Source organism: Protopterus annectens, chromosome 5.part1 (genome assembly GCF_019279795.1).
Source record: "Protopterus annectens isolate FY-2018-M chromosome 5.part1, PAN1.0, whole genome shotgun sequence".
Taxonomy (NCBI): domain Eukaryota; kingdom Metazoa; phylum Chordata; order Ceratodontiformes; family Protopteridae; genus Protopterus; species Protopterus annectens.
This window is the reverse complement of record NC_056736.1, coordinates 738,690,455-738,706,668: the sequence shown is the minus strand read 5'-3', so window position 1 is coordinate 738,706,668 and position 16,214 is coordinate 738,690,455. Positions and strand designations below refer to the sequence as shown.

At 42.7% G+C, this 16,214-nt stretch overlaps 1 protein-coding gene across 1 annotated transcript in view; it reads left to right on the top strand.

Annotated features, from left to right (window-relative positions):
• NBEA (neurobeachin) overlaps positions 1 to 16,214 on the top strand; it is a 4,581,458-nt gene that overhangs the window by 1,708,709 nt on the left and 2,856,535 nt on the right. The window lies entirely within an intron of this gene.

Below are 16,214 nucleotides of genomic sequence, written 5' to 3'. Positions count from 1 at the left end.
AGATAATTGAAACTTTTGTGCTTTGTATTGCAGAAGAAAATTTGAAAAATATTGTGAACCTCCTATTTCTAACAGGAAAATGTGACTGTATCTCAGAATTATTTTTGGTTTCATGTGTATTTTGTAAAATCTATACAAATTTGTAGAGACTGTCAAGTGCAACTGTATCAACACACAATGGGCAGGACTCAAAAAGGTTTGTGCATCGAGGTAAGATTGTCTGATTCAGCAATGGGTCTTCCTGTAGTGTCCCCCTGGCATTGGCCATAGTATGGGGAGTGGTCTGACTGCAGAAGATGCATACTAATGAGCCAGAATAGGGGAGCAGGTAATACGGATTAGCCATGTCATTTCTTCTGGAAATGGTGATGGCTCCAAATTACTCACCAGAGCAATTCATAGGCTCTCTCTTTCAACTTTTTTTTTTTATCAGGGGAAAAAAATGGACCCTGTCTTTTGAAGGTGCTCACCCACTCACTACTGTGCAAGTACTCAGAACTAATAGTGTAACTGCAGGTAAGTATAGAGGGGGGTTATGCTTGTGGACATGTGTGCGCATGTCTGTGAGGGCATGAATGCAACTTAAAATGAATTTGTGTATATGTGTTTATATGGGATGCTGCTTGGGACATCGACTGTGTGTGTGTTGGTGTCGTCACACTATTTTGATGCATGGGCAGATAGGGAGAAACACTAGCATGGTCAGGTCTGATAATGCATTGTTTAATTCAGAGACATGGTAGTAAGAAACGAATAAGGTGGTGTTCTGTACAGCTTTACTATGACTGAACTGGAAATTCTGTCTGCCGTGCTAATTAACCAACCTGCATTGGCCAATTAACATAGGAAGGACAATCTCTTTGAATCCCACAGAATGATTGGAATCGAGAGAAAAATAAAAGTTACACATTGAATAAATACTGTATTAATGATAATAATTTCCTGTCCATTTGATCATGCTATTATTTATTGGTGTCTGTGTATCTAGTTAGTATACGACATTCAGTAAATATTTAAATTATGTAACAGTGAGTTTGCAGTTTTAGCAATTGTTAGTATTGTTCCTTAGCTATTGATTTAAGTAGTTTTTTTTTTTAAACACGGAGGAATCATTTCTGAAAAAAGTCACATTTGTCATGATTCGGAGAGAGACAGTATGTTGTTATATTTGTCCCTTTTCCAGGTTATATCTTCAATAAACAGATTGGCCTTATACAATGATGATCAAACTATAATGGACCCCTCCCAGCTCCTATGAACTCTATCCACAGAACTGTGAGACATAAGAGGATGCCTATCTATGCACAGCATGATGACAGAACTTGGGTCTTCATTTGGATTGCACCAAGTTATTCATCATAAACAAGGCCACTGGTTTATTGGTATTAAAATAATGAAATTCCGTGATGTATACTGGTGATTGTTACTCTAGTTTCCAGTCAAAAGAATGACTCCATTATAATTTCTGTGGTTTATAGAAGCAGAGTAGAATTAGAGTAAGGTTTTTAAAAGCAGATTTTAAATGTAGATTACCAAATAAAAGAAAGTGACAGAAAAAAAATCCAAGATCCTGTTCGTTCAGTTTGTCTGATCTGACTGATGGGTCTTTGGGCCGCATGTCAGATCTGAGCTGGCAAGCTAGTGCTTCATCCTGGAGCTCCTGTAACTTTTCCCTTTCATAATATCTCTGTGCCCACTAGCTAATCCCCTTCAGATATCATTTGCGGCCTCTGTGTCTTGATGTGATCCATGCAGCTGCATCAGCTAAGTGTTCTTTTAACTTCTTATGTAGTTACATTTTGGGGGCTAGTTTGTGCTGATCATTTTTGAGAGTTTATAATAGCTCTCTTTCTCTTAAGGTTATCAGAGCACCTCTGCTCAATGGCGTCATCATCAGGCCGGTGTTAGCTGTTTGTTTGCATAGTTATTAGTATTTTCATCTGCTTTGGGGGCTCTCCTTAGAGTGGAGGACAAGAAAAAGGGAAAGAGTTTCAAGAAGTGCCACAAATGTGGCCACAAAATCCTCCCACACAATGGCCATGATCTCTATGTGTGTATACTGTTTGGGGTGGATCATTTGAATATTCAGTGTACCCTTTGCAAAGCCTTCGATCAGAGGGCTCTCAGATTGACTGTTTAAAAGCTTTTGTCTCCTGATTCCGAGGCAGATAAGGCCAAAAAGTCATGGGATAAATCTAAGCCCTAAGAGAGATGTGAGAAAAATCAGGAAGTCATTGATATTGGCACCAAAATTTGCCATGGAACAGTCTCCACCTGTGTCAGAGCTAATTCCTTCTGTTCTTGTTCTGACTTCCGTATAGCTTGTATTAATATGGGACAAGTCTCCACAATGACTAGCATGTCAAACTTCATTGGTGTGGGAGCTGACACTCTTACCTTCCAAGCCACCTTCAGCTTTCTCATTGAAATCTGTTGGGTCTTTCAGAATTGGTTTGGTTTAGAAGTAGATTGTATGATGAGATTCTTAAATATGTAAATTGAAATGGATGTCCTTCCCTTCCTAGTGGCATCACTAGTGGAGCAGATAGGTCCTGCATCTCTCATTTTTGCTCCTTCCATAATCTGCATCTCAGAACTGGTGGCATTGGAGCCAGTACTCATCCTGGAGCCTGCATCCTTGGTGTTGACTGTAGTCCCTATCTTGATACTGGAGGCACTGATTCTGGCTCAATTGACTCTGATAATTTTAGACTTGGGGATGCGCTTGTTTGTTTGGACTTGCTGTAGAGCCCTCTGAGACGTCTTCAAAGCTGTGTTCCGCAGCTCTATTTTTGGTGTCGGAGACATTACACTTCGAGGCCTCTGCTCTAATCCCATTATCTAAGCCTTCCACCTTGTCTGGTTCAAGGTTCCCTCCTTCAACATAGGCTACCCCTTCCTTGGTCAGGATGGTGTCTGCACCACATTTGGGGGTTCCTGGAGCTAGCAGAGGGTTGAACAGCTTGTGAGGGTATGGGGAGGAGTATAGCTTCTCAAAGTACTGAATTACCCGGCTCCTCCAGTTTTGGTTCCTTAGACACCTTATCTGGTCCTCAGCCCACTGATATGTCCACAGGTCAAAGTCAAGCTTCAAGTATCAAACTGGGTGCTAAGATGCTGACATAGTCTTCTGAAGACTCTTATCGCCCACCTTCTTATGTTCCATGAAAGAGGGTGAGGAAGAGGAGGCATATATACTTCCCCTTGGAGTCTGTTATGTTGAGCTCAGAGTCTGATGATAGAGAGAGATCACCACCACGATCCCCTATGTAAGATGATATCTTTGTTGAAGATGTTCTTCATCTCACATTGCTGCAGTCCTTACACTTGGGTAGTCCGCTGTCCTCGGTCGGCCCGAATATCAAAGTATAAGGCTGACGTCGGTCAAGGCGCATTTGACTGACATCAGGACGTCAGGGTACAAATGCGCATGACCGACGCCATATCCTCAGTCTTTTTTGCCGCATGGTCCGATGCAGAAGCAGCATTGCAAGTGCCGGTTGGCGTTCTGAGATTTTTCGATTTCGAAGTTTCAGACCGAGTTCAAAGTTGGCTAAGTACCCGTTGGGAATATTTTGGTTTTTTCTTGCCTCAGTGATTTACCGGATGTCAGAAAAAGTCAATAATTGCATTTCTTGTGGGAAACAGATACCGCATAGAGATTATCATACTTTGTGTATTCCTTGCTTAGGGCCTGAGCACGACGTTGTTGGCTGTCGCTCTTGTGCTAGATTTAATAAACGCACTATAAAGAGAAGGTTGGATTGTGCAAGGTTAGTCTTTGGGAAGCGGTGTAATTATAAAATGCCGTCGGATGCTCCGACGCCCGCTTCTTCGAAGAAGTGCAAGGACAAGGCAGTTAAGCCTAGGCTAGAAGAACCGTCTGTACCGGACGCCGGTTCTTTGGAGGTGTCAGTGGAGCCAGTGGCTCCACCGGAGGTTTCTTTGTGTTCCCAGGGTGAGACTTTATTATTGCAAGATGTGGCCTCTCAGGAGGCAAGTCAGGCTGAGGGGGCTTCTCAGGTTACTATACTCCCCTCCCTTCCTAGGGTGGCTAGGCCCTCTCCTGCTGTTTCAAAGGCTTCTCCCAGGAGCAGGCCAGGTTTGGCTTCTGTTGGTGTTACCCCTAGCTCTTCAGGTACTGTGCCCAAGAAGCATATGCTTAAAATGGCAGAAGATTTGATTACTTTAATTAGGGGTTCTATGCCCCCTCCTGATAAGAGACCTAGGATGGAGCCTGAGCTGGGGGGTTTTGAGCAGGCTTCAGATGTTTCAGAGTCTTCGGCTGAAGACTTGCAGGAGTATTCTCCTTATTCTGATTCTGATGTGGATGATTCTACTCCTTCTGCTTCTCCTCCTGAGGATTTTTCTTTTTCGGAAACTCTTCATTCCATGAGGGAGCATTTTAAGTGGGAAGGTCAGGACTTCTCTGATTCCAGGAAAAGGCTTAGGGAATTTTTGTTTTTACCCCAGCATAGGCCTTTGGCTATACCTCCTGTTTTGGATGTAGTAGAAGATGTTTTCACAGAGGCATCTCTTAATCCTGATTCTTTGCCTCCTGCTCCTGTTAAGCCGGATAGGTATTACAGGGTGCCTGAAGCTCATAAGTATCTTATTAAGAGTCCTAGGGCTGACCCAGAAACTGTTAGTCAGGGGCCTAAAGGTGTTAAGGCTTCTGTTGTTAAGAATCCGGTTCCTGCAGACAAAGAGGCTAGGGCCTTGGATAGATGGGGAAAGAAAGTTTATACTTCTTCCACTCTGGCTATGAGGGCTTTGAATTGCCAGTTTCACATGTTGAAATACCAGAACTATCTCCTTTCACAATTAAAGTCTAAGGTTGATGCTCTGGCAGTAGGTATTGATTGTAAAGAGTTGCAAGATTTAGTGCATGTTTCTGAACAAGTGGGTAAGCATTCTTTGCAATGTGGTTTTGATGCTGTACAGGCCTCGTCTAGGGTGGCTGCCACTGGGTCAGTTCTTCGCAGGCATGCCTGGCTAAGGGATCAGAATTTGTCTGATCATGTTAAAACGAGGATTTTAGATGCTCCTTTACAATCTGATGTGTTGTTTGGTCCTCCTGTTGAGACAGTTTTAAAGAAAATGGAGGACAAGGCTAAGTCTATGCAGACTGTTAAAGATTTTTTGCAGGTCCAGCCTCCAAAGTTTAGTAGAAATTGGTCTACTAAGGGGTGGACGTATCCTTCTTATGATTCCCAGTCTAGGGGTAGATCTAGACGTGGTAGGGGCAGAGCTCAGGGCTCTTTCAGGCCTAGAACAGGGAGTTCTCCTGCACAGTCTTCGGGTGAGGGCAGGGGTCAGTCCTTTCGTAAACAGACCCAATGACCTACCTTTTCAGCTGCCAGAGCCTTCTCGTCTGGCAGCTCCTTTGGGAGGAAGGTTGGCACTTTTCAGAGAAAATTGGAGTTTAATTACCCAAGACAGATGGGTATTGGATATCATACACCACGGCTACAGGTTTTATTTCCATACCTTGCCTCCTTTCAAAGGCATGCCAGACGTTCCTCCTCAACAAAGAATAGAGGCTCACAAGCAGGTTTCTCTGTTGCTCCAAATAGGGGCCATACAGCCGGTCCCTATACCAGAAGTGGGTCTAGGTTTTTATTCTCGCCTGTTCCTAGTACCAAAGAAGGGGAACACGTGGAGACCAATTTTGGATTTATCTATCCTCAACACTTATCTGGACATTCCCAAGTTCAAAATGTTGACGTTGCAGCAGCTTTTACCTCTGCTGGGCAAAGATCATTGGATGGTAACTTTGGATCTCAAGGAGGCTTACCTTCATGTTCTTATCAGACTAAGTTGCAGGAAGTATCTGCGTTTTCGAGCTGGGACTTCTCACTATCAGTTCTCTGCATTGCCCTTTGGCTTATCTACTGCGCCCAGAGTGTTCACGAAAGTTCTGGCTCCAGTGATAGCTTTCTTCAGGCTAAAAGGAATACAGATCTATCCTTATTTGGACGACTGCCTGATTCTGGCTCAAGGAAGGAAGAGCTTCTTCATCATTTGGAATATGTGATAGCAGTGCTAAGATGCCTAGGGTATTCTGTGAACGAAATAAAGTCCAGTCTAGTACCCTCTCAGGACATGTGCTTTCTGGGTGTGAGACTGAATACAGCATCCCATATGGCCTTTTAACCCCGGACAAACAAAAGAGTCTATCCCTTTACTTCCATCAACTATCTCATCAGTCCGTGCTGACTGCAAGGACAGTCCTTCAAGCATTAGGGTTCATGGCATCTTGTATTCTGGTGCTTCCCAATGCCAAACTGCATATGAGGAAGCTACAATGGTATCTCAAAATGTATGGACACAGCACTGCCAGGATCTGGACACTGTCATTCAAATAATACCTTGCATCCAAAAGGAATTTTTATGGTGGGCTCAGGAATGTCACCTAAACAAGGGACTCTCTGTGACCCGGCCAGAGGCGAGTCAGATTTTAATGACAGATGCCTCAGACAAAGCTTGGGGAGCTCATCTAAATGGAAAGTGGATACAAAACAAGTGGCCTGTCAGACTACAACATCTACATATCAACCTGAAGGAGATGTTAGCAGTCCAGTTTGCATTAATAGCTTTCAAGGATTTACTTCTTCCAGGGCAGGTGTTGATTCTAACAGACAGCACAACTGTCATGTGGTACATCAACAAGCAAGGGGGAACGCATTCTTATCCTCTATGCAGGCAAGCAATGATTTTGTGGGAGACTGCTCTCAGTTTACAGCTCAATCTTCAGGCAAGGTTTCTGCCAGGAGCACAGAACTCCTTAGCAGATGTGTTGAGCAGACGAATTATGGATCCCCACGAGTGGAAATTGGATCCTCATGTATTTCAGAAATTGACAGTGTCATGGGGAACTCCAGACATAGATCTGTTCGCTTCTCCACTAAACCATCAGCTGCCAAAGTTTTGCACAATCACGTTTCATCCCACAGCTTGGAAAGTGGATGCTCTTTCTTTCAATTGGAGCAATCTTCATGTGTATGCCTTTCCTCCTCTGCCTCTCCTCCCAAAGGTACTTCTAAAGGTCAGACAGGACAAGCCAAGGATGATTTTAATAGCTCCAGATTGGCCTCGACAGCACTGGTACCCATTATTGAGAAGTCTGGTACGGAAGCCTCCATGGCCTTTGCCTTCAATTCCACACCTGTTGTCACAGGAGGACAGCCATTTGCTGAATGTCAAACTTCACTCTCTTCACCTAACAGCCTGGCATATTCTGTTTTGAACCATAGAGGGTCTCAACTTCCACAACAAGTTTTGAATGTGATTTTGGAAGCTAGAAGGCCTAGTACAAGGAAAGTGTACGCAGATAAATGGAAGAGATTTTTATTTTGGAGTGCAGCAAAGATTTTGATGTTTCTGAGCCTAATTTGAGTGTGGCTCTTCAATATCTTACTGAGTTATTGGACAAAGGTTTGTCTTTCTCTTCTATTAAGGTTCATGCTGCAGCAATTTCGGCTCACTATGATTGTGACCCACCATTGTTTTCTCATCCTCTGTTCAAGCAATTTCTTAGAGAGGCAAAGAATATAAGACCCCCACGAAGAGCTCCTACTCCTGCTTGGGATCTCAATTTTGTGTTGGAGAAACTCACTCTACAACCTTTTGAGCCTGCAGCTACTTCTGAGTTGAAATATTTATCATGGAAGACTGCTTTTTGTTGGCAATTACCTCTGCAAGAAGGGTTTCTGAATTGCAGGCCCTTATGGCGGTTGAGCCTTTCTTGATTTTCCATAAGGATAGGGTATCATTACGTACTAATCCTTCCTTTATGCCTAAAGTGGTTTCTAGTGTGGCTTTAAACCAAACTATTCATTTGCCTACTTTTTATGCAAATCCCCAAAATAAAGGGGAAAAGATTTTGCACACTTTAGATGTACACAGGCAGTTGCGTTATTATTTGGACAGAACTAAAGGGTTCAGGCAGTCTCAGCAGTTGTTTGTTTCTTTTGCTTTGAGTTCTCAGGGCAAGCCTGTGTCAAAACAAACTATTTCTAAGTGGATTGGGTTTTGCATTGCTTTCTGTTATTCCCATCATGGCAAGGAAGTTCCAGCTGGGATTAGGCCTCATTCCACTAGGGCTACTGCCACTTCAACAGCTTTTGAGGGGTGGCAACCAAGGATATTTTGGAGGCAGCTACTTGGAGTTCAGTGCATACTTTCTCTAGGCATTATCACCTGCCACTTTACTCTAAATCCAGGGCTGGTTTTGCCACTGCTGTTTTGCAGGGCATTTTGGCAGCTCCTGCTTCCTTGTAGTTTGGCCATCCTCCCTTACCTCTGCTTTGGGATTCTACCCAAGTGTAAGGACTGCAGCAATGTGAGATGAAGAACATAGTACAGTTTTGTACCTACCATAAATGTAGATGTTCGAAGATCCACATTGCTGCAGTCCAATTTACCCTCCCTCCTTCCCCTCTGCAGTTAGAGGTGGTTGTGTGGGTTGGGTTGTACATATTGTGTATATTGTTTATATTGTACATATAGTTAGTGCAAGGGTGGTTGGTTGGTTGTTTGCTGTCTTTTGGTTTTTGACCTTGATTTTTAGGGTCTTCTGACATCTGGGGCAAGAAAAGACTGAGGATATGGCGTCGGTCATGCGCATTTGTAGCCTGACGTCCTGATGTCAGTCAAATGCGCCTTGACCGACGTCAGCCTTATACTTTGATATTCGGGCCGACCGAGGACAGCGGACTACCCAAGTGTAAGGACTGCAGCAATGTGGATCTTCGAACATCTACATTTATGGTAGGTACAAAACTGTACTTTTTAGAACTAAGCCTCAGAGGGAAATTGACTAACAGACTTCCCTCTCAAAATGAAGAAGTCCTCTTTTAGGTCTTTGACTTGGCACCCTATATTACTAGGGTGATTCCTCTTACTGACCGTCTGATTGACTTTGCTGTCCAGATTACATGGCAGGAGCCCAGTACATGTAAATCAATCGAAAGGAAACCAGATAAGATTTTGAGACCTCCCAAAAACAAACAACACCAGGCAAAAGGCCCCCTGGTGGATTCCATCATAGTGTCAACTGCTACAAAAAAAAAAAAAAGAGCAAACAGCCACTGTCCATCAGCCCAACAGGGAGTCTCAGACCATCATCTGGTTGGGGAAGTATGTGTATGCTTCAGACACCTTTGCTGTCAGGGTCTTGAACTACATCATACATATGAATTAGAGGGATCTAGCCAAGCAGGCATTTTAATCTTCAGAAAAGACACCTATGTCAGACTAGAGACCACCTTGAACACTATGATGTATAACATTTTCATTCTCTCCATGTGGATCATATACATTGCAGCTGATGAAGCAGCTTGGGCAGTGAGAACAGACATTGTGTTGAGGTGCCTTGCCTGGCTCCATTTTAGATTTTGTGGATAACTTCAAGATGTCCTTCACCAGTGCCCCTTATGATGTATCCTCCTATTTGGTGTGACTGGTCAATGAACAAATGCAGAAGTGTAAGCAAGGTGGTATGACAAATCCAAAACCAGATGAGGAAGAGACCGCAACCACAATGAATAATTTATATTACAGTTAGAATAGTTAGATGCGTAAATCCATCTGTTTCTAGCTGGGATGTAAACTTTGTCAGTATTTGCTATGTATTTACATTGCCCACAAGCTCCAAATCTATATGTACCTTTACGTTGGTTGGAGAAAATTTTAGTATCCATCTCCCATTCCAAAATATTCTTTATATTTTTCCCTTTACGGAATACAGGGTGGTATGACAATTTCTGCCATCGGGATCAGATTTAAGAAACCTAAAGGTCTTGTAGTTGAAACCAAAAGGGGCCCAAGTTCTGAAAATCCATGCATCGGTCCTCTGACTGCACTTCTGACGAGGGTAGACTTGGCCAGGCCAGTCCCTTTAATGGACGCCGACCCAGAAGTCATTGAGGTCTACAGAACCAAGGATATTGCATGCTGTTTTCCAACTGGCAGCAGAATTGTCCCTGCATTGCTCCCTGACTACTGTCCTGGGGGCATTTGGGGGGGTCATTTACCCCTGTATTTCTGAATGTGGATGACCACAAATTCAGGATTCTTGGGTGAGAGGGATAATATCCACAGGCTGTTTGATTCCCTTTTTCCAGTACCCCTTTCAAGTCACTTGGTCACTTCCAGACATGTGCATCCTCTCCAGTTAGCAGCAGTTTTAGAATTTTACAGATTTTCTTTGGCAAATGGAAAAACAGTAGCCTTGATCATGAATCCAAAGGCACAGATCTGATCTGGGAACTTGTGTCCACGATTCTTGGCAATTGTCAGGTCTTCCCATATGTCATCTTACATAAGGGCTCTAGGGTATGTGAGCTCCTTGTAAGACTACATATGAGAGACCTCATGGTCATGAAAGAATCTTGGGCATCAGACCTCTGTTTACTTTGGAACAGTAGAAACATTCCCATTCGTATAGAAGAAAGAAATATACTATACAAATGTGTGTTATTGCCAATGCTTACAACACACTATTATGATTTCCTGAATAGCATGTAAAGGCTTCCAGTTCTAAGCAGGGCTATCCTCTTAAGAACTTAACCATTCAAACTAATAATGCCAAGTTATTGTCCACCCCTGAAAGTTAATCTTTCTATACAAGAACAAGCCTACCCTGTCAGAAACATTCAAGATGAGAACCTCATGCCTGCCATCCTTTCAGAAAGCTATGGGGGAATAAGCCTTTTCCAAGGTAGAAACACAAGATGAAATAAGAAAGCAGAAAACCCTGAAAACTTTAAAAAATACTTAAGACAACACCTACACATAAAAGCCATGTTGCCCTTGATTTCATGATGATTGAGTAGACAAGATATGTTAGCACATTTCATTTTGACATCTGTGCATGAACTGACAGACTAAGTTTAGATCCCTAGATCATGCTGTTTGACTTGTGAATATGTAGCAGCTCCATCAGGGCTGGATTTGTGAGTGCCTTGTAGATCAGGCATAGGTCACCCAGTAATAACCAGTAGGAGAACAGAGTAAAGGTATAGGGCTTTTAGTCTATCCACATAGTTCATTTTGTTTAGACCCTGTATTTTCTTTGTGAGGAACCTTTAAGGCCACTCCAGCTGCTGTAAGTGCATAGTCAAGTACATGCCAAATGACGCACTCTACTCAATTATTGGTCTAATGAGGGCTGAGTACAGCAGAACTCCAATTTCCTTGGATCTGGATGCTATACATGTACTTATAACTTGTGCCACATAAAAGGATTTCCTCACCACTGTGTACGCATGACTGTCAAAGTTCAGGCTATATCTATCTGTGTACCTAGATCTGTCACCTCTAAGTCTACTCAAAGGGGTGTGCTATCGATTTGCAGGAGTATTGAAATTCCCAAAGGGTATGAGAATGCTTTTTTGTTTGCATTCAGTTTTAGGCCATGGTTCTGGCACCAATCATTTGTCTGACCTAGACCACCCTGAAGAATATTTACATCATTGGGGATTCAGTGATTGCCTCCAACTTGCAGTCCTCATCAAACTTTATCATCCAGAGGCCATTCACATTTACCTTGACTTCAGAGAAGTATATTCTGAACAGGAGTGTTCCCAGTACTGACCCCTGTGACACACCACTAGTAACTGGCCTCTTGCTGGATTTGGATTCACCCACTTTAACCATGTGTCCTGTCCATGAGCCAATTGGCTATCCATCTGGTGACATAGGGATTTATGCCCATATTTGTGAGTTTGTAATACCTGAATGAGGAATTGTGTCAAATGCCTTGGCCTGGTCAAGGGTGGCAGTATGTACTGTTTTACCCTCATCCATGGCCTTGGTGACTTTCTCAAAGAAATCCACCAGATTCAGTAGGCATGACCTTCCCTTGACAAAGCCGAATTGGGTCGGGTCCAGTGTTTGGAGGTCTCCTATGAAATTATCAGGTCCATGATTATTCTTCCCATGGCCTTACATATAAGACTTAGTCAGACTTATGGGTTGTAATTGCCTGGGTCAGTAGATGGTCCCCCTTTATGCAGAGGGATCCAAATGGGCTTGATAAGTCATGATTTAAGCTGTTTTAAGATGCAACCTGATATATTGTCAGGCCCCATTGAAGCTGTATTTTTAGCTTTAGGGAGTGCAGTGGCAACCTGCTGTTTGGTGGTAATTGGCAGTGGAGTGGTGGAAGGATATTTCATGGTGAACTGAGGGTGATGGGGAGGTGAAATTTGAGCGTCAGCCAGCAGATTGGCTACCTCCTCCAGTGTGAGTATAGGTGATACCATCTTCAAGTAATTCTGCACATTGTTGGGTGTATCCCTTAAATTTGTGGACATATCTAAAAAAAAAAAATGCCTTATGGTTATTCTTAGCTTTGGAAGCTGTTTTTACCTCAACATCTGCTTTCAGAGACTTGACTAGTCCCCTGATTCGTTTGTTTAGACGAATGAGGAACTTATTGCTCTATTGTACACATTCCCTCTTATTTCTCAACAGGATTTTCTTTGTTTTGTGGTGCAGCCTATTAATACCAGTGGACCATGAGGGTGGCTTGTTCTGCGATTTGACCTGGGTTTATTTTGGTCTGGTACTGCCATTTCTGTGCAGCTGTTTATATGGGCATACAGGGCATTTGTGAATGCTTCTGCATAGGTTTCTGTGTTTTCTTGATTTGGGGGAGCTTGGAAGCTAGCTATGCTGTCATGTAGTAGGTGGTAATTTACCTTAGAGAAGTTCTTAAACTTTTTGAGGTTGTGTTGGAGGACTAACTTTACCTTTATTTCAAGGGAGACAGCTTTGTGATCTGATCTTACCAGTGAGGACATAACACAGAGGGGTGTAGCACTTTCTCCCATATTTGTGAATGCCTAATCTAGGATGTTTGTTCCCCTAGTGGGAGTGCAGACTAGCTGCTCCAGGGCATTTACATTTACAAAGTCAAGAAATCTTTGGGCTTGCATGTTAGTGGTCATGTATGCCTCCCAGTTAATGGAGGAGTAGTTAAGCTCACCCATGGGTGTGGTATTGGGCTTGATCGTGAGTGATTCTAGTAACTTCAGGTATGATTTATGGCTTACTGTTCATAGTGGGGGGCCTGGACCTATAGCTAGGAAGAATATGGTAAAGGATTTTTCCTGTGGTTAATTGGACCTGGAGTAGCTCTGCCTTTTGTTCTGTCATGTTCAGTTGGTGGTCAGAATATATGAAAGGCATTATACCGATGCACTGCCAGAGTGCTTTTTTGTAACTTTGAACCATGTTTCAGTAACTGCAAAGACATCAGCATTCCCTAGGGTGAGGAGAGCTTCCAGGGAGTGTATTTTCTTGTTGAGGCATTGAGCAGTAACACCTTTAAATTGTCCTGAGCAGCTTTTGTTATGCTGCAAGGTTTGTCTGTTTGGCAGTGCCTAAAAAGGCACTATAGGGATGGATAATGTTTTGGCCAATATCAGAAAAGCCCAGAGGTGACAGGTGAAGACCATTCCTGGCAAAGCAGTGTGACCTATCAGCTATGTCCTCCCAGGCCGACAAGCATTGGACCCCTTTGGAATGACACCAGTAGCTAAGCCGATTAAAGTCAGTAATTTTCTGCTGGTATTGTGGCATCATCCTTTGAGATGGTAGAATGTTGCTCAATGCTAGGTTCATACCTGCCTGTGACACACATTCTGAGAGCTCAATCATGTCTCTCTCCAAATATTCCAAGGAAGTATGTCTCAGGTCGTTCAAATCCACATGAACTATGACTGAGTCATACTGATACTTAAGAGTAAGTGACCTGAGTGCTTATGTGATATGGTGAATCCTGGCCTCTGACATGCCATTAACTGTAACCTTCACCTTCTCCAGCCTGGTAAGAGGGACATCAGTGCGTGTCACAGTGGAGTTTCCAATCACCTGAATTTTGGATTGTGGAGAGTTTCTCCTTATAGGCTTGGTAGCTGAGGCACAATGAGATGTGGTTGTGTGTGTTGTGATGGGAATTGTCTTGTTTGTTTGCTTGCGGAGTTTCTGAGGAATGCTTCTGAGAGGCCTTTGAGGTTTGGGTAAGTTACACATGGGCACCTCCACATAAGTAGGTCTGTGCATGTGGTCCTTTTAAGATGCAGTGTGTTTGATGTGCGTGAGTCCCTGACAACTTGTTTGTTGCTTTTTGTGTCTGTATGTGAGTCTGTAGCCTCCAATGCGAATGTGCAACTACATCTCTCACATACTGTATTTGTCTGTCTGAGAATTAAGTGGTTGTTAGTGTACATAAGGCAGTTGTTACATTGCCTTAGGATACCCATGTCCAACAAGCTGGATGCAGAGATGGCAGGAAAGTGCCTATCCATGGTTGCAGGTACTAATGTGTACTTGAAAGGATAGGAGTGAAAGGTGTTTGTAACCAGAAGAGGGGGGGGTGCTTATGTGGTATAATCTGCAGCTAACCTTACCAGAGATGCTGCCCAGCACCAGATTAGATGCGGTCTGAGAGAAATAGTCCTGGGTGCTACAGTGAGGTAACTAGCACAATAAACTTTCCCAGTCTAATGAAAATAAGTTTCCAGATGTTTGTGTCTATACAGAGCAGTGGCACAGTGAGAAGCTCTGTGCAAATGTGCCGAATTTTGGAATACAGAAACTTGACTGAGCCCTCTGCTAATAAAACAACTACACTTAGACCCTTTTGTGTGCTTTACAACTCAGATAGACAAGGTAAACACCTTAATTTGCCCATATTACCCTATTACAGTGCATCAGTAGAATTCCCTGTATACCCCCCAAGATGAAGCAAACATGTATCTTCATACATGCAGACTGCATCATGAATAATCCTGTGTGCAGAATGGACCCCCCCCCCCCCACACACACACCATCAAACCAATTTAAAAAGTAGCCAGAAACACAAAATGTACATCCCAATATCTAATATCAAATTGAAAAGTAACCAGAAGTTCTAACAAATATAATTGGGCATGTCATTTTTTCTTAAAAATGTATTCACCAGAAACATTCACAAGTAAAACAAGTCACATATCCAATCTCTTCTATTAAAAACAGAGTTACAAGAAATGCTGACACACAATTCTACCTATGAACCTATAAACAGAACATGCTGGAGGGATAGATTCCTGTCCCAGAGACTTCCCATACTCTGGAACAGACTACTTATCTGTGTTAAACAGAGCTCCTCATTAGCACTGAAATTCACCCCAGGGATCACTTCTGTGGTTCTGCTTGACAGGGGCACAGGAAAATAATTTTCTTGGGTTGCGAAAGCCAGGGTACATTTTTGGCTAGGCTTGTATAGGCCCTAGGGCCAATAGCCTAGTACCTACCTATGAACCTAAAACAAAGATACAGGGGAAGAATAACTTTTGTCCTGACCCATATTTAATGTATGCAGCCAACGCTTACCACGCTACTGTTCTGCAGAAAAAATAAACCACTGAAGGAACCAGACTAGTTTGTAGGAAGAAACAGCTGAAAATCATAGCTCTCAACCTCCTGCTTCTGGAATCGGGGACAAATCCAGAAATAATCAGGGAAGCTTTTTAAAATAATTTTAGTACTGTTGACTAGAGAAATTGACAGAATAAAAGAAAGCAAATAAACATGCATTTTCTGAAGTAAAAATGTCTACAACTAATTATAGTGTAATCTGCAGTTTTAGGAGGGACTGAGCAAATTTGTGAGCAAAAATCAAGGACAGTTAAGAGAGATGATAGAAAGATTAAATTTTATCCAACTCTTTGTGGAATTCATGAACAACAAATTACTGTATTTTCTACTTAGTTTACTAAAACTGAAGTGCTGCAGTCTGCGAACTGGATTCATTTTTGTGCAGCAAAAAAAAAAAAAAACACTAAGATGGAGCAGTCAGTCAGTAAAGCCCAAGGCACAAAACATATCTAAAGAGGTCAGTTGAGCTTGTAGATAAGGAAGGACTGGGCAGCAATACTTCCATTGCATAAACATATCTGCATGACTGTAAACAAGTGCCAGAAGTCATCTGTGTAAAATGGAGCTGTGTTTAACAGAAAGTCAAAGCAGATTGCCAGTAAGAAAACTCTTAGCTGCATTCTGGAAAAATACCTGTGGGTTTCACTGCTGACACAGCTGACCACTTTTCATTTGTGATGCCTGCCTTTAATAGATGTAGTCTTTAATAGAAGTAGTCTCTAACTCAGCAGCAGAGCATAGTTTTGCACTGCAGCCTCGATGCTGAATGTTTCACTTTTGATAAT